The sequence below is a fragment of the Zingiber officinale genome, chromosome 1A, assembly GCF_018446385.1.
Source record: "Zingiber officinale cultivar Zhangliang chromosome 1A, Zo_v1.1, whole genome shotgun sequence".
In the NCBI taxonomy this organism is placed as follows: Eukaryota; Viridiplantae; Streptophyta; class Magnoliopsida; order Zingiberales; family Zingiberaceae; genus Zingiber; species Zingiber officinale.
In genome coordinates, this window is record NC_055987.1 from 183,505,175 (window position 1) to 183,527,670 (window position 22,496).

Below are 22,496 nucleotides of genomic sequence, written 5' to 3' on the forward strand. Positions count from 1 at the left end.
AATGACTTCGCGTTATTAAGAGCATCCACATCAGTTTCCCTATTACTATACCTAAAATTTAGGGTAAATGACTCACTTTATTAATTTTAGATAATCATTTTTCACTATACACTACATCAACTATTCTAAAATTTTCATCAATCTTAATTTTTTATTATTTTCTTCTCTTTCTTTTATTTTTTATTATTATATATAATATATATGAAATGAGTGGAAGGAGAGAGATTAAAAATAAATATTATTTTATTTTTAAGTTAGAGGTTTTATTCTCTAAATTTAGAGAATCACTATTCATCATAATTAAATCAAGGAAATGGATAAGGTAGTTGATGTAAAGGTTTTTTCGCTATCTTATCCAAAATTTAGGATAAAATCTTTTGATAGGGTAGCTGATGTGGATGCTTAGCATTTTAATCAACTGAGGTAATAGGCCATTATTTTAGATTAATTTTCTTGTTAAACAATTAAATTTGTTCTAGGTATATATTGAAATGTAATTTTAGTGCTTTATATGTATTAAACATAAAATTTTAAAATATTTAGTTTAGCTAAATAAATTATATATTAGAAAAAACATATATTATAAAAATAAAATGAAATAAATTTGGCCTATGGCCTATACAGGTCTCGAACCTGTGACCTTCGCGTTATTAGCTCGACGCTCTAACCAACCGAGCTAATAGGCCATTGTTATAGATTAATTTTTTTTTTGAACAATTAAATTTGTTCTAGTTATACATTGAAATATAATTGTAATGTTTTATATGTATTAAACATAAAATGTTAATACACTTATTTTCACTAAGAAAATTATATATTAGAAAAAACACATAATATAAATAAAATGAAATAAATTTAGCCTATACACGTCTCAATGACTTCGCGTTATTAGAGCATCCACATCAGTTTCCTTATTACTATATCTAAAATTTAGGGTAATGACTCACTTTATTAAATTTAGATAATCATTTTTCAATATACACTATATCAACTATTCTAAAATTTTCATCAATCTTAATTTTTTATTATTTTCTTCTCTTTCTTTTATTTATTATTATTATATATATGAAATGAGTGGAAGGAGAGAGATTAAAAAAATATTATTTTATTTTTAAGTTAGAGGTTTTATTCTCTAAATTTAGAGAATCACTATTCATCAAATTTAAATCTAGGAAATGGATAAGGTAGTTGATGCAAAGGTTTTTTCGCTATTGTATCCAAAATTTAGGATAAAATCTTTTGATAGGGTAGCTGATGTGGATGCTTAGCATTTTAATCAACTGAGGTAATAGGCCATTATTATAGATTAATTTTCTTGTTAAACAATTAAATTTGTTCTATGTATATATTGAAATGTAATTTTAGTGCTTTATATGTATTAAACATAAAATTTTAATATATTTATTTTAACTAAATAAATTATATATTAGAAAAAACATATATTATAAAAATAAAATGAAATAAATTAGGATAAAATCTTTTGATAGGGTAGCTGATGTGGATGCTTAGCATTTTAATCAACTGAGGTAATAGGCCATTATTATAGATTAATTTTCTTGTTAAACAATTAAATTTGTTCTATGTATATATTGAAATGTAATTTTAGTGCTTTATATGTATTAAACATAAAATTTTAATATATTTATTTTAACTAAATAAATTATATATTAGAAAAAACATATATTATAAAAATAAAATGAAATAAATTTGGCCTATGGCCTATACAGGTCTCGAACCTGTGACCTTCGCGTTATTAGCACGACGCTCTAACCAACTGAGCTAATAGGCCATTGTTATAGATTAAATTTATTTTGAACAATTAAATTTGTTCTAGTTATACATTGAAATATAATTGTAATGTTTTATATGTATTAAACATAAAATTTTAATACACTTATTTTCACTAAGAAAATTATATATTAGAAAAAGCACATAATATAAATAAAATGAAATAAATTTAGCCTATACACGTCTCAATGACTTCGCGTTATTAGAGCATCCACATCAGTTTCCTTATTACTATATCTAAAATTTAGGGTAATGACTCACTTTATTAAATTTAGACAATCATTTTTCACTATACACTACATCAAGTATTCTAAAATTTTCATCAATCTTAATTTTTTATTATTTTCTTCTCTTTCTTCTATTTTTTATTCTGATATATATGAAATGAGTGGAAGGAGAGAGATTGAAAAGATTGAGTGGAAGGAGAGAGATTAAAAAAAATATTATTTTATTTTTAAGTTAGAGGTTTTATTCTCAAAGGTTTTTTTCGCTATCTTATCCAAAATTTAGGATAAATTCTTTTGATAGGGTAGCTGATGTGGATGCTTAGCATTTTAATCAACTGAGGTAATAGGCCATTATTATAGATTAATTTTCTTGTTGTTAAACAATTAAATTTGTTGTAGGTATATATTGAAATGTAATTTTAGTGCTTTATATGTATTAAACATAAAATTTTAATATATTTATTTTTACTAAATAAATTATATATTTGAAAAAACTTATATTATAAAAATAAAATGAAATAAATTTGGTCTATGGCCTATACAGGTCTCGAACCTGTGACCTTCGCGTTATTAGCACGACGCTCTAACCAACTGAGCTAATAGGCCATTGTTATAGATTAATTTTTTTTTTGAATAATTAAATTTGTTCTATTTATACATTGAAATATAATTGTAATGTTTTATATGTATTAAACATAAAATGTTAATACACTTATTTTTACTAAGAAAATTATATATTAGAAAAAGCACATAATATAAATAAAATGAAATAAATTTAGCCTATACACGTCTCAATGACTTCGCGTTATTAGAGCATCCACATCAGTTTCCTTATTATTATATCTAAAATTTTGGGTAATGACTCACTTTATTAAATTTAGACAATCATTTTTCACTATACACTATATTAACTATTCTAAAATTTTCATCAATCTTAATTTTTTATTATTTTCTTCTCTTTCTTTTATTTTTTATTATTATATATATGAAATGAGTGGAAGGAGAGAGATTAAAAAAAATATTATTTTATTTTTAAGTTAGAGGTTTTATTCTCTAAATTTAGAGAATCACTATTCATCAAATTTAAATCTAGGAAATGGATAAGGTAGTTGATGCAAAGGTTTTTTCGCTATTTTATCCAAAATTTAGGATAAAATCTTTTGATAGGGTAGTGATGTGGATGCTTAGCATTTTAATCAACTGAGGTAATAGGCCATTATTATAGATTAATTTTCTTGTTAAACAATTAAATTTGTTCTAGGTATATATTGAAATGTAATTTTAGTGCTTTATATGTATTAAACATAAAATTTTAATATATTTATTTTAACTAAATAAATTATATATTAGAAAAAACATATATTATAAAAATAAAATGAAATAAATTTAGAGAATCACTATTTATCAAATTTAAATCTAGGAAATGGATAAGGTAGTTGATGCAAAGGTTTTTTCGCTATTTTATCCAAAATTTAGGATAAAATCTTTTGATAGGGTAGCTGATGTGGATGCTTAGCATTTTAATCAACTGAGGTAATAGGCCATTATTATAGATTAATTTTCTTGTTAAACAATTAAATTTGTTCTAGGTATATATTGAAATGTAATTTTAGTGCTTTATATGTATTAAACATAAAATTTTAATTTATTTATTTTAACTAAATAAATTATATATTAGAAAAAACATATATTATAAAAATAAAATGAAATAAATTTGGCCTATGGCCTATACAGGTCTCGAACCTGTGACCTTCGCGTTATTAGCACGACGTTCTAACCAACTGAGCTAATAGGCCATTGTTATAGATTAAATTTATTTTGAACAATTAAATTTGTTCTAGTTATACATTGAAATATAATTGTAATGTTTTATATGTATTAAACATAAAATGTTAATACACTTATTTTCACTAAGAAAATTATATATTAGAAAAAGCACATAATATAAATAAAATGAAATAAATTTAGCCTATACACGTCTCAATGACTTCGCGTTATTAGAGCATCCACATCAGTTTCCTTATTACTATATCTAAAATTTAGGATAATGACTCACTTTATTAAATTTAGACAATCATTTTTCACTATACACTATATCAACTATTCTAAAATTTTCATCAATCTTAATTTTTTATTATTTTCTTCTCTTTCTTTTATTTATTATTATTATATATATGAAATGAGTGAAAGGAGAGAGATTAAAAAAAATATTATTTTATTTTTAAGTTAGAGGTTTTATTCTCTAAATTTAGAGAATCACTATTCATCAAATTTAAATCTAGGAAATGGATAAGGTAGTTGATGCAAAGGTTTTTTCGCTATTTTATCTAAAATTTAGGATGATGTGGATGCTTTGCATTTTAATCAATTGAGGTAATAGGCCATTATTATAGATTAATTTTCTTGTTAAACAATTAAATTTGTTCTCGGTATATATTGAAATGTAATTTTAGTGCTTTATATGTATTAAACATAAAATTTTAATATATTTATTTTAACTAAATAAATTATATATTAGAAAAAACATATATTATAAAAATAAAATGAAATAAATTTGGCCTATGGCCTATACAGGTCTCGAACCTGTGACCTTCGCGTTATTAGCACGACGCTCTAACCAACTGAGCTAATAGGCCATTGTTATAGATTAAATTTATTTTGAACAATTAAATTTGTTCTAGTTATACATTGAAATATAATTGTAATGTTTTATATGTATTAAACATAAAATGTTAATACACTTATTTTCACTAAGAAAATTATATATTAGAAAAAGCACATAATATAAATAAAATGAAATAAATTTAGCCTATACACGTCTCAATGACTTCGCGTTATTAGAGCATCCACATCAGTTTCCTTATTACTATATCTAAAATTTAGGGTAATGACTCACTTTATTAAATTTAGACAATCATTTTTCACTATACACTATATCAACTATTCTAAAATTTTCATCAATCTTAATTTTTTATTATTTTCTTCTCTTTCTTTTATTTTTTATTATTATATATATGAAATGAGTGAAAGGAGAGAGATTAAAAAAAATATTATTTTATTTTTAAGTTAGAGGTTTATTCTCTAAATTTAGAGAATCACTATACATCAAATTTAAATCTAGGAAATGGATAAGGTAGTTGATGCAAAGGTTTTTTCGCTATTTTATCTAAAATTTAGGATGATGTGGATGCTTTGCATTTTAATCAATTGAGGTAATAGGCCATTATTATAGATTAATTTTCTTGTTAAACAATTAAATTTGTTCTAGATATATATTGAAATGTAATTTTAGTGCTTTATATGTATTAAACATAAAATTTTAATATATTTATTTTAACTAAATAAATTATATATTAGAAAAAACATATATTATAAAAATAAAATGAAATAAATTTGGCCTATGGCCTATACAGGTCTCGAACCTGTGACCTTCGCGTTATTAGCACGACGTTCTAACCAACTGAGCTAATAGGCCATTGTTATAGATTAAATTTATTTTGAACAATTAAATTTGTTCTAGTTATACATTGAAATATAATTGTAATGTTTTATATGTATTAAACATAAAATGTTAATACACTTATTTTCACTAAGAAAATTATATATTAGAAAAAGCACATAATATAAATAAAATGAAATAAATTTAGCCTATACACGTCTCAATGACTTCGCGTTATTAGAGCATCCACATCAGTTTCCTTATTACTATATCTAAAATTTAGGGTAATGACTCACTTTATTAAATTTAGACAATCATTTTTCACTATACACTATATCAACTATTCTAAAATTTTCATCAATCTTAATTTTTTATTATTTTCTTCTCTTTCTTTTATTTATTATTATTATATATATGAAATGAGTGAAAGGAGAGAGATTAAAAAAATATTATTTTATTTTTAAGTTAGAGGTTTTATTCTCTAAATTTAGAGAATCACTATTCATCAAATTTAAATCTAGGAAATGGATAAGGTAGTTGATGCAAAGGTTTTTTCGCTATTTTATCTAAAATTTAGGATGATGTGGATGCTTTGCATTTTAATCAATTGAGGTAATAGGCCATTATTATAGATTAATTTTCTTGTTAAACAATTAAATTTGTTCTCGGTATATATTGAAATGTAATTTTAGTGCTTTATATGTATTAAACATAAAATTTTAATATATTTATTTTAACTAAATAAATTATATATTAGAAAAAACATATATTATAAAAATAAAATGAAATAAATTTGGCCTATGGCCTATACAGGTCTCGAACCTGTGACCTTCGCGTTATTAGCACGACGCTCTAACCAACTGAGCTAATAGGCCATTGTTATAGATTAAATTTATTTTGAACAATTAAATTTGTTCTAGTTATACATTGAAATATAATTGTAATGTTTTATATGTATTAAACATAAAATGTTAATACACTTATTTTCACTAAGAAAATTATATATTAGAAAAAGCACATAATATAAATAAAATGAAATAAATTTAGCCTATACACGTCTCAATGACTTCGCGTTATTAGAGCATCCACATCAGTTTCCTTATTACTATATCTAAAATTTAGGGTAATGACTCACTTTATTAAATTTAGACAATCATTTTTCACTATACACTATATCAACTATTCTAAAATTTTCATCAATCTTAATTTTTTATTATTTTCTTCTCTTTCTTTTATTTTTTATTATTATATATATGAAATGAGTGAAAGGAGAGAGATTAAAAAAAATATTATTTTATTTTTAAGTTAGAGGTTTATTCTCTAAATTTAGAGAATCACTATTCATCAAATTTAAATCTAGGAAATGGATAAGGTAGTTGATGCAAAGGTTTTTTCGCTATTTTATCTAAAATTTAGGATGATGTGGATGCTTTGCATTTTAATCAATTGAGGTAATAGGCCATTATTATAGATTAATTTTCTTGTTAAACAATTAAATTTGTTCTAGATATATATTGAAATGTAATTTTAGTGCTTTATATGTATTAAACATAAAATTTTAATATATTTATTTTAACTAAATAAATTATATATTAGAAAAAACATATATTATAAAAATAAAATGAAATAAATTTGGCCTATGGCCTATACAGGTCTCGAACCTGTGACCTTCGCGTTATTAGCACGACGTTCTAACCAACTGAGCTAATAGGCCATTGTTATAGATTAAATTTATTTTGAACAATTAAATTTGTTCTAGTTATACATTGAAATATAATTGTAATGTTTTATATGTATTAAACATAAAATGTTAATACACTTATTTTCACTAAGAAAATTATATATTAGAAAAAGCACATAATATAAATAAAATGAAATAAATTTAGCCTATACACGTCTCAATGACTTCGCGTTATTAGAGCATCCACATCAGTTTCCTTATTACTATATCTAAAATTTAGGATAATGACTCACTTTATTAAATTTAGACAATCATTTTTCACTATACACTATATCAACTATTCTAAAATTTTCATCAATCTTAATTTTTTATTATTTTCTTCTCTTTCTTTTATTTATTATTATTATATATATGAAATGAGTGAAAGGAGAGAGATTAAAAAAAATATTATTTTATTTTTAAGTTAGAGGTTTTATTCTCTAAATTTAGAGAATCACTATTCATCAAATTTAAATCTAGGAAATGGATAAGGTAGTTGATGCAAAGGTTTTTTCGCTATTTTATCTAAAATTTAGGATGATGTGGATGCTTTGCATTTTAATCAATTGAGGTAATAGGCCATTATTATAGATTAATTTTCTTGTTAAACAATTAAATTTGTTCTCGGTATATATTGAAATGTAATTTTAGTGCTTTATATGTATTAAACATAAAATTTTAATATATTTATTTTAACTAAATAAATTATATATTAGAAAAAACATATATTATAAAAATAAAATGAAATAAATTTGGCCTATGGCCTATACAGGTCTCGAACCTGTGACCTTCGCGTTATTAGCACGACGCTCTAACCAACTGAGCTAATAGGCCATTGTTATAGATTAAATTTATTTTGAACAATTAAATTTGTTCTAGTTATACATTGAAATATAATTGTAATGTTTTATATGTATTAAACATAAAATGTTAATACACTTATTTTCACTAAGAAAATTATATATTAGAAAAAGCACATAATATAAATAAAATGAAATAAATTTAGCCTATACACGTCTCAATGACTTCGCGTTATTAGAGCATCCACATCAGTTTCCTTATTACTATATCTAAAATTTAGGGTAATGACTCACTTTATTAAATTTAGACAATCATTTTTCACTATACACTATATCAACTATTCTAAAATTTTCATCAATCTTAATTTTTTATTATTTTCTTCTCTTTCTTTTATTTTTTATTATTATATATATGAAATGAGTGAAAGGAGAGAGATTAAAAAAAATATTATTTTATTTTTAAGTTAGAGGTTTATTCTCTAAATTTAGAGAATCACTATTCATCAAATTTAAATCTAGGAAATGGATAAGGTAGTTGATGCAAAGGTTTTTTCGCTATTTTATCTAAAATTTAGGATGATGTGGATGCTTTGCATTTTAATCAATTGAGGTAATAGGCCATTATTATAGATTAATTTTCTTGTTAAACAATTAAATTTGTTCTAGATATATATTGAAATGTAATTTTAGTGCTTTATATGTATTAAACATAAAATTTTAATATATTTATTTTAACTAAATAAATTATATATTAGAAAAAACATATATTATAAAAATAAAATGAAATAAATTTGGCCTATGGCCTATACAGGTCTCGAACCTGTGACCTTCGCGTTATTAGCACGACGCTCTAACCAACTGAGCTAATAGGCCATTGTTATAGATTAAATTTATTTTGAACAATTAAATTTGTTCTAGTTATACATTGAAATATAATTGTAATGTTTTATATGTATTAAACATAAAATGTTAATACACTTATTTTCACTAAGAAAATTATATATTAGAAAAAGCACATAATATAAATAAAATGAAATAAATTTAGCCTATACACGTCTCAATGACTTCGCGTTATTAGAGCATCCACATCAGTTTCCTTATTACTATATCTAAAATTTAGGATAATGACTCACTTTATTAAATTTAGACAATCATTTTTCACTATACACTATATCAACTATTCTAAAATTTTCATCAATCTTAATTTTTTATTATTTTCTTCTCTTTCTTTTATTTATTATTATTATATATATGAAATGAGTGAAAGGAGAGAGATTAAAAAAAATATTATTTTATTTTTAAGTTAGAGGTTTTATTCTCTAAATTTAGAGAATCACTATTCATCAAATTTAAATCTAGGAAATGGATAAGGTAGTTGATGCAAAGGTTTTTTCGCTATTTTATCTAAAATTTAGGATGATGTGGATGCTTTGCATTTTAATCAATTGAGGTAATAGGCCATTATTATAGATTAATTTTCTTGTTAAACAATTAAATTTGTTCTCGGTATATATTGAAATGTAATTTTAGTGCTTTATATGTATTAAACATAAAATTTTAATATATTTATTTTAACTAAATAAATTATATATTAGAAAAAACATATATTATAAAAATAAAATGAAATAAATTTGGCCTATGGCCTATACCGGTCTCGAACCTGTGACCTTCGCGTTATTAGCACGACGCTCTAACCAACTGAGCTAATAGGCCATTGTTATAGATTAAATTTATTTTGAACAATTAAATTTGTTCTAGTTATACATTGAAATATAATTGTAATGTTTTATATGTATTAAACATAAAATGTTAATACACTTATTTTCACTAAGAAAATTATATATTAGAAAAAGCACATAATATAAATAAAATGAAATAAATTTAGCCTATACACGTCTCAATGACTTCGCGTTATTAGAGCATCCACATCAGTTTCCTTATTACTATATCTAAAATTTAGGGTAATGACTCACTTTATTAAATTTAGACAATCATTTTTCACTATACACTATATCAACTATTCTAAAATTTTCATCAATCTTAATTTTTTATTATTTTCTTCTCTTTCTTTTATTTTTTATTATTATATATATGAAATGAGTGAAAGGAGAGAGATTAAAAAAAATATTATTTTATTTTTAAGTTAGAGGTTTATTCTCTAAATTTAGAGAATCACTATTCATCAAATTTAAATCTAGGAAATGGATAAGGTAGTTGATGCAAAGGTTTTTTCGCTATTTTATCTAAAATTTAGGATGATGTGGATGCTTTGCATTTTAATCAATTGAGGTAATAGGCCATTATTATAGATTAATTTTCTTGTTAAACAATTAAATTTGTTCTAGATATATATTGAAATGTAATTTTAGTGCTTTATATGTATTAAACATAAAATTTTAATATATTTATTTTAACTAAATAAATTATATATTAGAAAAAACATATATTATAAAAATAAAATGAAATAAATTTGGCCTATGGCCTATACAGGTCTCGAACCTGTGACCTTCGCGTTATTAGCACGACGCTCTAACCAACTGAGCTAATAGGCCATTGTTATAGATTAAATTTATTTTGAACAATTAAATTTGTTCTAGTTATACATTGAAATATAATTGTAATGTTTTATATGTATTAAACATAAAATGTTAATACACTTATTTTCACTAAGAAAATTATATATTAGAAAAAGCACATAATATAAATAAAATGAAATAAATTTAGCCTATACACGTCTCAATGACTTCGCGTTATTAGAGCATCCACATCAGTTTCCTTATTACTATATCTAAAATTTAGGGTAATGACTCACTTTATTAAATTTAGACAATCATTTTTCACTATACACTATATCAACTATTCTAAAATTTTCATCAATCTTAATTTTTTATTATTTTCTTCTCTTTCTTTTATTTTTTATTATTATATATATGAAATGAGTGAAAGGAGAGAGATTAAAAAAAATATTATTTTATTTTTAAGTTAGAGGTTTATTCTCTAAATTTAGAGAATCACTATTCATCAAATTTAAATCTAGGAAATGGATAAGGTAGTTGATGCAAAGGTTTTTTCGCTATTTTATCTAAAATTTAGGATGATGTGGATGCTTTGCATTTTAATCAATTGAGGTAATAGGCCATTATTATAGATTAATTTTCTTGTTAAACAATTAAATTTGTTCTAGATATATATTGAAATGTAATTTTAGTGCTTTATATGTATTAAACATAAAATTTTAATATATTTATTTTAACTAAATAAATTATATATTAGAAAAAACATATATTATAAAAATAAAATGAAATAAATTTGGCCTATGGCCTATACAGGTCTCGAACCTGTGACCTTCGCGTTATTAGCACGACGCTCTAACCAACTGAGCTAATAGGCCATTGTTATAGATTAAATTTATTTTGAACAATTAAATTTGTTCTAGTTATACATTGAAATATAATTGTAATGTTTTATATGTATTAAACATAAAATTTTAATACACTTATTTTCACTAAGAAAATTATATATTAGAAAAAACACATATTACGTGTTATTAGCACTCTAACCAATTGAGCTAATAGGCCGTTATTATAGATTAATTTTTTTGTTAAACAATTAAATTTGTTTTAGGTATATATTGAAATGTAATTTTAGTGCTTTATATGTATTAAGTTTTTTGCACGACGCTCTAACCAACTGAGCTAATCGGCCATTGTTATAGATTAAATTTATTTTGAACAATTAAATTTGTTCTAGTTATACATTGAAATATAATTGTAATATTTTATAGGTATTAAACATAAAATTTTAATATACTTATTTTCACTAAGAAAATTATATATTAGAAAAAACACATATTATAAATAAAAAGAAATAAATTTGGCCCATACAATTCTCGAACCTATAATTTTCACGTTATTAGCACGACACTCTAACCAACTGAGCTAATAGGATATGTTATATATTAAATTTTTTTGTTGAACAACTAAATTTTTCTTGGTATACATTGAAATTTAATTTAGTATTTTTATATATATTAAACATAAAAGTTTAATATACTTATTTTCACTTAGAAAATTATATATTAGGAAAAACACATATTATAATAAAATGAAATAAATTTGGCCTATACATGTCTTGAACACCTTCACGTTATTAGCACAACGCTCTAACCAACTGAGCTAATAGACCATTGTTATAGATTAAGCTTTTTGTTAAACAATTAAATTTTTTCTAGGTATACATTGAAATGTAATTTTAGTGTTTTATATATATTAAACATAAAATTTTAATATATTTATTTTCACTATGAAAATAATATATTAGAAAAAACATATATTATAATATAATAAAATAAAATAAAATAAATTTGCCCTATACAGGACCGTCGCGTTATTAGCATGACGCTCTAATCAACTGAGCTAATAGGCTATTGTTATACTTTAATGAGCACACTTATTTTGCAAATACTCTATCCAATCCGCTTCACTTGATGTGTTCCTAGCCAACTCACTTGTCGCTCGAAGCACTTAACCACTCTACTTCTCTTCCACACCACTTCCATTCTCTAATTTTCCTTCCACCTATCAAGCTCGTTTTGCTTCTAAAAAACCTAATCTTTCACCACTCTATTCTTTTGCACCTTCTACTTGAAGCACTTAATCATTCTTCTCTTCCAAACCACTTTCACTCTCTAATTTTTCTGCTCTCTCATTCTGATTCCACCTATTATGCTAGTTTTGCTTATGAAAATCCTAGTCTTTAGCCACATCAAGCTTTTGCACTGTCTGCCCGAAGCACTAGTCTCATTCCTACTCTCCCAGATAAAAGGTTGCTAGGTGTATATATATCTAATATGTAATTTTATTATAGTTATCTTTGACCAAGAATATTATATATTAGAAAAGCATATCAAAGATATAAATAAAATTAGCTTATATATATATATATATATATATAGATAGGCCCCTATAGCCTTCATATTATCGATACAACACTCTAACCAACAAAGTTTCTATTTTAACATAATTAGTTTTAATTTGATCATTATTCTTATTGATCTCTATTAAAAGCATGTAAGTATGCATCTAATGTTATTTTTAAATTTATGGCACCCTTCATTGTTATTCATGTTTTTGTTATTTAGTTGTTGGTATGAAATTGCTAAATGAAATTGGTCCTATAAACTAATGATTGATATTAGAAAATGAAATTGATATAGCTCGCTAAGGTTGAATAAAGTGATTACCCCTTCTAGAGTGTGTAGGGTCATCTTGGAGTGGCTGCTACGCTTCATCTTTTGCCACCACAGACATAGCTAGTAAGTAATTTGCGAGGTATGTAGTTAAAGAGTGTTAAGTAAACTTATATATTTACATAGATAATAAAAGGCTAGGTTAAAATTATTATTTTGAAACAATTATTTTAAATTGAATATATATTATAGTTTTTTTTACTCACAAAGTGATAAATTAAAATAATCTAGATTATGAATTTCATCTAGTTTTTTGTAGATCCTAAGAAAAGCATGCTAAGTATGCATTGAACATGAAATTTTAGTATAGTTATCTTTAGTTACATAGATAATATAGACGAGATCAAATTATTTATGAATTAGTTATTTGAAATTGAATATATGATATATTTTGATGCACAAAGTGACCACAAATCAAAAGAACCTCAATTTTTAATTTCATTGAGTTTCTAGGTATGTATTGATAATGCAATTTTAGTATGGTTATCTCTTACAAAAAGTTTTGTATATTAAAAAGAAACATATAAGAAAATTAGTAGGTATTTAACCAAATATGGAACAAACTTATATGTTTACCTAGATAATATAGATTAGGTCTAAACTATTCTTTTGGATTAATTATTTCTATTGAATATATTATATTTTTTTTATGCACAAAGTGTTCACATATCAAGAGAATCTAAATCTTAAATCTCATTGAGAGTTTTTAGCCTACACTAATAAAAAGCATACTAGGAATACATTGAACTTATAATTTTGGTATAGCTATCTTTTATAAAAAATTTGTATATTAGGAAAAAACATATAAGAAAAATAGGAATAAAAGATCGCATAAATGTTTACAGATATATAAAGAATCTAAATTTTATATTTCATTTTTTTATGAGACTAGTAAAAGCACGTTAGGTATGCATCCAACATGAAATTTTAATATAAGTATTTTTCTTTCTTTCTTAGTTTTTGTCCTCCTTCATCCCTCTAGTTGCCATCATAAGCTATAGTTGTTCATCACCAATTTGTTGCCGTAGGTTATCGTCATGCTCTCGCCCCTCTCGGGGCACCTGCTTGCCTGCACTACTCGATACCCTGACAGGATGAATGCATTGACTAACCTAAAAGGGGTCGTCGAGCCGAGCAGTTGACAAGATGAGGAGCTCGCCATCCAATTAGAAAAAATTGCATCGACTAAACGTCATTCAACAACAGTATGTAGCAAACATAGATAAATTTATTACAGCAGTGTGCTGCAGCTGTCCACGATATATATGTATTAACTCGATCGGACCACTCATTAAAAGCTAAGGAACCACCCTCAACGGCTCACCTAATCTAAACTCTGCTCCTTTTTTTCGTACGCTTAGTGAGTGTGATGTTACTTCAGTAATTAAATGTGATCATGTGGTGTGGATGCCCTCTTGCCCTTATCTTCTCCTCCCATTCAATTAATGCTCCTTGGTTTTTGTTAGCTTCTCTGCCATTTCAAAATCGTCGGTTTCTCTGCATTTTTTTTTTGAAACAGAGTAGTTTCTCTGCTATTATGTGTCTTAACATCCAGATTCACTTGCTCTACTTCCTTCGTTATTTGGTCTTTCTTGCCATGCATTTCTTTCTTTTATTTTAAACACACACACGAGCATGCATGCAGTGGTTGTCTATATCCATTAGTTTCCATTACCAGGTGAAGCGCTCCTCTTGAGTCCTTTGAGACTCCATTCTTGTTGCATGCATGCATGCACCTGCATGTGTGACTGAAGAGCTAGATAGATTTAAATTGGTATATATAGATTAGAGGGGTCAAGGGTAGTGAGTCTACCACCCTATACAATAATCCAGTAGATCTACTGTCTGATTAGCTGTTTTGATGATTAATAGTTAAATGGTAGAAGTATGAAGAAAGAAAAACATTTAGTGATAAAATAAATTAGAGGATTATATTCAAAGGCACAAATAACTTTGTTAGCCAATAACATGGCGCACACAAGTTGATGCTACACGATATTCTACTTCGTATGTTTAAAATGTTGGATATATGTGAAAGGAAAAATTGAAGAGGAAGAATATTTTATTGTGAATGAGACTTTTGTCTTATATTGGGAGTTTTATGATTTTATTATTGATTTAAATTGTTGCACATGCATATGATATGAACAAAAATATAAGGAGAGATATAATTTCTCATGTGTGAGTGCGCAGAGGGTGCAAATTCAGAGCTCAAATTACATTAAACTATATTGATTTATGTGCGAGCACGATCTGCATGCGTCAAATGATGGACCGGTCAAGGTAAAAATTACCCAAGCGAATGAACTAACACCTCAAGACAATTGAGTTGGATAGGTTAATAGGTAATAAATAACTTTAATTTGGCCATTGAATACTGTAAGAATCTAAGCTTCTATATAAGTAGGGTTATAAACAAGCCAAGCTGCCCACGAGTTATTCGGGTCTCGGTTCGAAAAAAAATTGTTCGAGTTCGTTTGATTAAGTTAACATGCCAAGCTCGAGCTTGATTTTAAGTTCAAAAATATTATCGACGCGACCTCGAGTTTAACAGCATTTGGTTCGTGAACTTGTGAATATGTTCGTTTAGAGATTTGTGAATATGTTCGTTAAGAGGTTTGTTTATCTTTTATATATATACACACACACACGAAGCTCTCACCATGCAGGGTTTCAAGGAAAGATCCATTGTATGCAACCTTATCCTGTTTTTTTGAAAGAGGTTATTTTATAATTAAATATCACATAAATAATAAATATAATAATAAATTATTAATTATTATAGCTAATTATCTTAATTGAGGTTGAACTAAGTTCGATTAATTTTTAAACGAGTTTTTTTTAGCTGAGCTTGAGCCGAACTCGAGCTATTTAATTTATTACAAGCCGAGCTCGAGCTTAAGAACTAAAGCTCGAATCGAACTCAAGGCGAGCTTGATCTTAGGCATAATGAATCGAGCTCGAGCTCGAGCTCGAGCCTCTTACTATTTGGCTCGACTCAGTTCGATTAGTTGTGACCAAGAGCAAGAGCTAATAGTAAAGTTTTTCCTTCATCATTCCCCCAAATCAGCTTTCTACTATATATTTTCGCTACTTTGTTTGTCCATGATAGCAATTGGGTACCTCTCAGTTTGCCATGAATAACCAGTGCTTGGTTGTATATGTGGTTTTGGCATCATAACCTCTAAGCATAACCAGAGAAGGATGAATTTGTTTTAAGAAAACTGCATTACGCAGATCTTGGCAATTCATTATTCGACACTCAGATTCGGCAGTCAGGAGTCGACACTCAACGAGTCAACATTCAGAGTCGGTGAGTCGGCACTCAAAGTCAGATTTGACACTCAGACTCGTCACTTGGAATTAGCACTCGGAATCAGAGTTAAACTCGACACTCGAAGTCAAGAGTCTAAAGTTGGCAGTTTTCTAGGGAACTCAGTCATCCCAAGCATTAGCTCCTACCTTGCTTGGTAGCCTAGAATTATCAGTTCAGGTCACTCAATAGATAAGTTTGAATTTAGTTTTATAAATTCAGAACATTTCACCTTTATCTCCAGCAAGATTGTCCAATAATTCTAAAACATATTCATTTTTATTAAGATGGTCACAACAGAAAGTGTTGAGGTGCAACATACTCATCACATGAAGTCTCTCTCCGCTCCGATTGGAAATGTTCTAATCAATCATGGGGAATAACCAAAGAAGTTCATTGGGTTGAACTTCAAGAGGTGGTAGTAGAAGCTGCTTTTCTACTTGACCATACTCACTCTGACTCAGTACTTAATCGAGGACCCTCCCAAGCATGTTGAGGATGTTGATGTTCGGACCATTAGTGCAGTGGAGATATGAACTCATTCTGAGTATCTATGTCAAATTATATCCTCGACAGCCTTGTCGACTCATAGTATATTGTGTACAACACGAAGAGAACGACTAAGGAGCTGTAAGAGTCCTTAGAAAAGAAGTATAAGATGGAGGATGTGAGACCAAAAAGTTCATTGTGGACCGATTCTGGACTACAAGAAGGTTGACTCCAAGACGGTGTTCAACCAAGTCCAGGAGGTTCAGGTGATCTTGCACAAGATCCACTCGGAAGGTATGGTTATAAGTGAAATCTTCCAAGTGACAACAATAATCGCGAAGCTGCCTTTCGGTTGGAAGGATTTCAAGAACTATATGAAGCATAAGCAGAAGTAGATAAACATGGAGGAACTCATTGTTAGGTTTTAAATTGAGAAAGACAACAAGAGATTTGAGAGAAAACTATTCTCTCTGGTTACCTTGAAAGTTAACATGGTCGAGCATGATCAATACTTGAAGTGGAAGAATTACAAGTCTTCCAATATAGGACCCAGAGGAGGTATAAGCATAAAGAAATTCTCTAGGAAGTGCTTCAATTGTGATCGAGTCGGTCACAAATCTTAAGAGTATAGAAAGCCGAAAAAAGCAGGAGGCCAACCTGAACAAGATATTAGAAATGAACAACCTCCGTGTCGTGGTATCTGAACTGAACCTTGTAGGTTCAAACTCGCGATAACGGTAGATCGATACTGGTGCCACCAGACATATCTACAAAACAAGGAGTTATTCCACAACTTTGAATAAATCAAAGATGGAAAGAAATTGTTCATGGGGAACTCAACAACCGCAGATATCATGGGCCAAGAAAAAGTGGTATTGAAGCTGATCTCGGGCAAGGAGTTAATTCTCAACAATATGTTGTATGTTTCTAAGATTCGGAAGAATCTAGTATCTAGATCACTATCAAGCATGACTTTCGTATTCTTTTGAATTAGATAGAATTGTTCTGTCTAACAATGGAATATTTTTAGGAAAGGATTATGTAACTGATGTGCTATTCAAACTCAGTGTAATGACAATTATGCTTAAGGTTAATAAAATTGCAAACTCTTACATTTATATACTTGAGTCTTCATATTTGTGGCATAATAGACTAGGACATGTTAATTACGATGTGTTGCGTAGATTAATTAACATGCAAAGCATACTGACATTCTACCTTGATCAGAAACACAAGTGTGAGATTTGTGTTGAAACAAGAATGACAAGGTTGTCTTTTTAACATGTTGAAATAAGCAACGAATCACTCTGCCTAATTCACATTAGAGTATGCGATCTAAAGGTTACACCGACACATGGTGAGAATAACTACTTCATCATTTTTGTAGATGATAACACAAAATTCTATCATGTGTATTTTCTCAAAAACAAGGATGATTTGTTCTCTATAATAATGAGGTTGAAAATCAACTTAATAAAAATATTAAGGTGGTTCGAAGTGACCGAGGCGGTAAATATGTTTCACTTTTTGCTGAGTTGTGTATTGAACACCGGATCAGACACAACAAAAGCTCCTTATACTCAACAAAATAGAGTTGTTGAGTGAAAGAATCACACTCTAAAGGAGATGATAAATGCTCTTCAATAGAGCTCTAGACTGTTAGAGTTTATGTGGGGGAAGTTGTATTAACAACTATTTACCTTTTAAATAAGGTATCCTGAAAGAAAATAGATAATAACCTTTATGAGTTACGGAATGAAAGATAATTACCCGATAAATATTTGCGAATGTGGGAGTATCTTGTCAAATCTTAGTGCTTGATCCAAAAATGATTAAGATACGATCAAAAACTATTGATTGCATATTTATTAGATATGCACTAACTGTTGGGACCGTGATATTCGCTAGAGGGGGGTGAATAGTGTTTTGTCGCGCTTGTCGATTGCTTCATCTTGATAATGTTCAGTGGAAATAAACACAAAACACACACAAAGCTAACACTACGGATTTACTTGGTATCCACCTCAAGAAGACATGACTAATCCAAGGATCCATACGACACGCTCACTCCACTAATGAAAACCTCCTTCTCGGTCGTAGCCGGAGGTGGAGAAGCCTCGTACAGTACTCACACACAAACACAAACACGAACACAAGAAGAAGAAACAAAAATACAATGTAATACACCCTTCTTCTTGCTTACTTGTGCTTGTCGTCGCCTCTTGAACCTTGGAGAAACTCCCCAAGTGCCTTCAAGAACTAGCGTGAGTAGATCGGAGAAAGCTCGTGAAGAATTGCTGAAGAGCTGCGCAAAAGATTGCAAGAGATCTGTTGAGAAAAAGCTCCGCCTGGTCTTTATACAGTGGCTCCAATCGATTGAATTCATCTCCAATTGATTGCCACGTCACATCCGGACAATCCCAGCCGTCCATCACCTGCATCCTGCGCAACGATCACTTCCCAATCGATCGACCGATCGATTGGGACTGGCTGAATCGATCGGTCGATTAATTCAGAGCCTTTCTGTGCTCTCGCGATCGCGCGAGAGCGTATGTTGCCCAATCAATCGACCGATCGATTGGCAGCTCCCAATCGATCGCCCGATCGATTGGGAACGCTTCTGTGCTCGCGATTTCCTGACCCCAATCGATCGACCGATTGATTGGGCCATCCCAACAATCGCAGCACACTCCAATCGATCGGCTGATCGATTGGAGTCTGTTCAATCAATCGCCCGATCGATTGAACACCCTGGACTTGACTCAAACTCAAGTCCAGCTCCCCAAACCCAACTCTCGGTCAACCGTGACCTGTTGGGTTTGCACGCCTAGCATTTGGCTACTCCCGACCAACCTCGAACTAGCCTTCTAGTCTCCTCTATCAGCCTTGCGTCCCTCGGATATCTCCCCATCCTTCACACCTTGCCTTTTAGAGCTTCCATCGGCCTCATCCTATTTGTTGGGTTCTCCTAGCCAAATCACCCTAGGACTTGCTTTGCCAAGATCACACTTGGACTTTTCAATTGCCTGGCTCCTCACCAGGACTTTCCCTTTACCAAGATCACACTTGACCTTTCTAATTGCTTGACTCCTCACCGGACTTTCCTTTTTGCCAAGATCACACTTGGACTTTCCAGTTGTCTGGCTCCTCACCAGGACTTTCCCTTTGCTTAGCTATACTAGGACTTTCCAATTGTCTGATCTCACTTATCAAGACTTTCACCATCCAATCTGGTCAACACTGATCTACTTGGATTTTCACTCTTGCCAACCTTCCTGTTGGACTTAACTTTGCCCAATCTCCAATTAGGATTTTCCTAATCAAGTCTCCTGTCAACCTTGACCTACTTGACTTTTCTCTTGCCTAACCTCCAGTTAGGACTTTCTCAGATGCCTAAACTCCAGTTAGGACTTTCCCATTGCCTAAACTCTCGTTAGGACTTACCCGGTCAAGTCTCCGGCAACACTGGCCCACTTGACTTGTCTTCTCATCAATCTGGTTAATCTCTTGACCATCTCCACAATCGGACAATTGCTCCAACAATCTCCATATATTATTAAACGGACGATTGCCCTAACAATCTTCATATATTGTCGAACATTAAAACTCAAATCCCGACTCAAGCTTGACTCAACTCAAGCTTAGTCAAACTGGTCAAACTTGACCTAGGGAAATTATCCAACAATCTCCTCCTTTTTGATGTTTGACAAACCTCTAAGTTAATACCTCTAAGTTAGGCTAAATCTCATAGCCTTAACCTCTTCTTTATCACAAGGCTAAATCCCATAGCTTTAACTCCTTCTTTATCTCAAAGCTAAATTCCATAGCTTTAACTTTTTCTTTGTAACAAGGCTAAATCCCATAGCCTTAACCTCTTCTTTATCACAAGGCTAAATCCCATAGCCTTAACTCATTCTTTATCCCAAAGCTAAATTCCATAGCTTTAACTTCTTCTTTGTACCAAGGCTAAATCTCATAGCCTTAACTTCTTCTTTATCCCAAGGCTAAATCCCATAGCCTTAACTCTTTCATGACAAGGCATGATTGAAGGTTTCCTTTATTCTCTCCCTTTCCTAGATGACAAACTCCCCCTGCTTGGGATGAAGACCTAACTTAACCTTCCATTCTCCCCCTTTGTCACACATCAAACCAAGAAAATACACTCTTCTCCATAAAAGTTAACTCTTCGTTGTTTACAACCTCAAATATGGTTAACAACCCCACAATGAAGATCTTATATTCTTCATTGTCTCCAAAACTCCCCCTTGAGCTCTACTTCACTTCACAATGCTCATCCTAGAGCATGCATCAACTTCCCAATGAAACTCCCATTCATTGTATTCAGTGCTCCCCCTTGAGCAGTAATCTACTCCACAATGCTCATCTGAGAGCACTTATCAGCCTAGCAATGAAGATAATCAATCTTCCATTGCTCCCCAATACTCGATCCTGAGTATTAATTCATCACGAAGGTTTAATCCCCTTCCAAGGTCTTTGAAAATATTTTTATATTTTCAAAGAGTAACTCCCCCTAAAAACATGGTCAAACTTATATCATTGCACCAACAATTACTTGGGGTTCCTAAATAATTAGGAAAATCAAAACTCGAAGTTTTGAGGTTCAAAATTCAATAATGAAGCTAAACCTCAACCTAAACTTCACCTAAGTCTATATTAACCAAATCATGCTTGTTTTCATCATGAAAACTCCCCCTAAGTGTATACAAATATATGCCAAAGGGTTAGGAATGGTTAATGGCCCTTGAAAATCAAAACTTGAAGTTTTAAGGTTCCACAATTCAGAATTGAAACGAACCTTTATCCTAAACTTCACTTTGGTTTCTCTTAATCAATCCATACTTGTTTCCATCATGAAAAACTCCCCCTAAACGTAGACAAATGTATTCCAAGGGGTTTAGAGTGGTTATTGGTGTTGGTGCAATTTCCAGTAGGTCAAGATTGACCTAGTTGACCAAGCGTAAACCTTGGTCATGGTTTCGATGTTTGACAATACAGAAAGACATGTAGACATGGACAATGCAGGTGCAGTTGTCCATGCGGAGAGATACTGATCAGGGTCTGATCAGGTTGAATGAAGAAAAGTCAAGTAGGTCAAGGTTGACCGGATACTTGACTGGGAAGTCCTAACTGGGATGTTAGGCAGTTCAGAAAGTCCTGGTGAGTGAAGCCAGGTAAAAATCCTAGTGAGTGAAGCTAGGTGAAAGTGAAAGTCCTGGTGAGTGAAGCCAGGTAGTTGGAGAAAGTCCTGGTGAGTGAAGCCAGGCAGTTTTGAAAGTCCTGGTGAGTGAAGCCAGGCAGTGGGAAAGTCCTGGTGAGTGAAGCCAGGCAGTTAGTGAAAAGTCCTGGTGAGTGAAGCCAGGCAGTGTGAAAGTCCTGGTGAGTGAAGCCAGGCAGTGTGAAAGTCCTGGTGAGTGAAGCTAGGCAGTTGGAAAGTCCTGGTGAGTGAAACCA

General features: G+C 29.4%; 10 non-coding genes across 10 annotated transcripts; all 10 read right to left on the reverse strand.

Moving 5' to 3' along the window:
* Nucleotides 1–1,715: 1,715 nt before the first annotated feature.
* On the reverse strand, nucleotides 1,716–1,789 carry TRNAI-AAU. Its single transcript has one exon. It is a non-coding gene; the product is annotated as a tRNA-Ile (tRNA).
* A 758-nt stretch (nucleotides 1,790–2,547) lies between these two features.
* Nucleotides 2,548–2,621, reverse strand: TRNAI-AAU. Its single transcript has one exon. It is a non-coding gene; the product is annotated as a tRNA-Ile (tRNA).
* Nucleotides 2,622–3,737: 1,116 nt separating this feature from the next.
* Nucleotides 3,738–3,811, reverse strand: TRNAI-AAU. Its single transcript has one exon. It is a non-coding gene; the product is annotated as a tRNA-Ile (tRNA).
* A 766-nt stretch (nucleotides 3,812–4,577) lies between these two features.
* On the reverse strand, nucleotides 4,578–4,651 carry TRNAI-AAU. The gene has a single exon. It is a non-coding gene; the product is annotated as a tRNA-Ile (tRNA).
* Nucleotides 4,652–6,255: 1,604 nt separating this feature from the next.
* TRNAI-AAU lies at nucleotides 6,256–6,329 on the reverse strand. Its single transcript has one exon. It is a non-coding gene; the product is annotated as a tRNA-Ile (tRNA).
* Nucleotides 6,330–7,934: 1,605 nt separating this feature from the next.
* Nucleotides 7,935–8,008, reverse strand: TRNAI-AAU. Its single transcript has one exon. It is a non-coding gene; the product is annotated as a tRNA-Ile (tRNA).
* Nucleotides 8,009–8,773: 765 nt separating this feature from the next.
* TRNAI-AAU lies at nucleotides 8,774–8,847 on the reverse strand. Its single transcript has one exon. It is a non-coding gene; the product is annotated as a tRNA-Ile (tRNA).
* Nucleotides 8,848–9,613: 766 nt separating this feature from the next.
* TRNAI-AAU lies at nucleotides 9,614–9,687 on the reverse strand. The gene has a single exon. It is a non-coding gene; the product is annotated as a tRNA-Ile (tRNA).
* A 765-nt stretch (nucleotides 9,688–10,452) lies between these two features.
* Nucleotides 10,453–10,526, reverse strand: TRNAI-AAU. Its single transcript has one exon. It is a non-coding gene; the product is annotated as a tRNA-Ile (tRNA).
* A 765-nt stretch (nucleotides 10,527–11,291) lies between these two features.
* Nucleotides 11,292–11,365, reverse strand: TRNAI-AAU. Its single transcript has one exon. It is a non-coding gene; the product is annotated as a tRNA-Ile (tRNA).
* Between the last annotated feature and the right edge of the window lie 11,131 nt (nucleotides 11,366–22,496).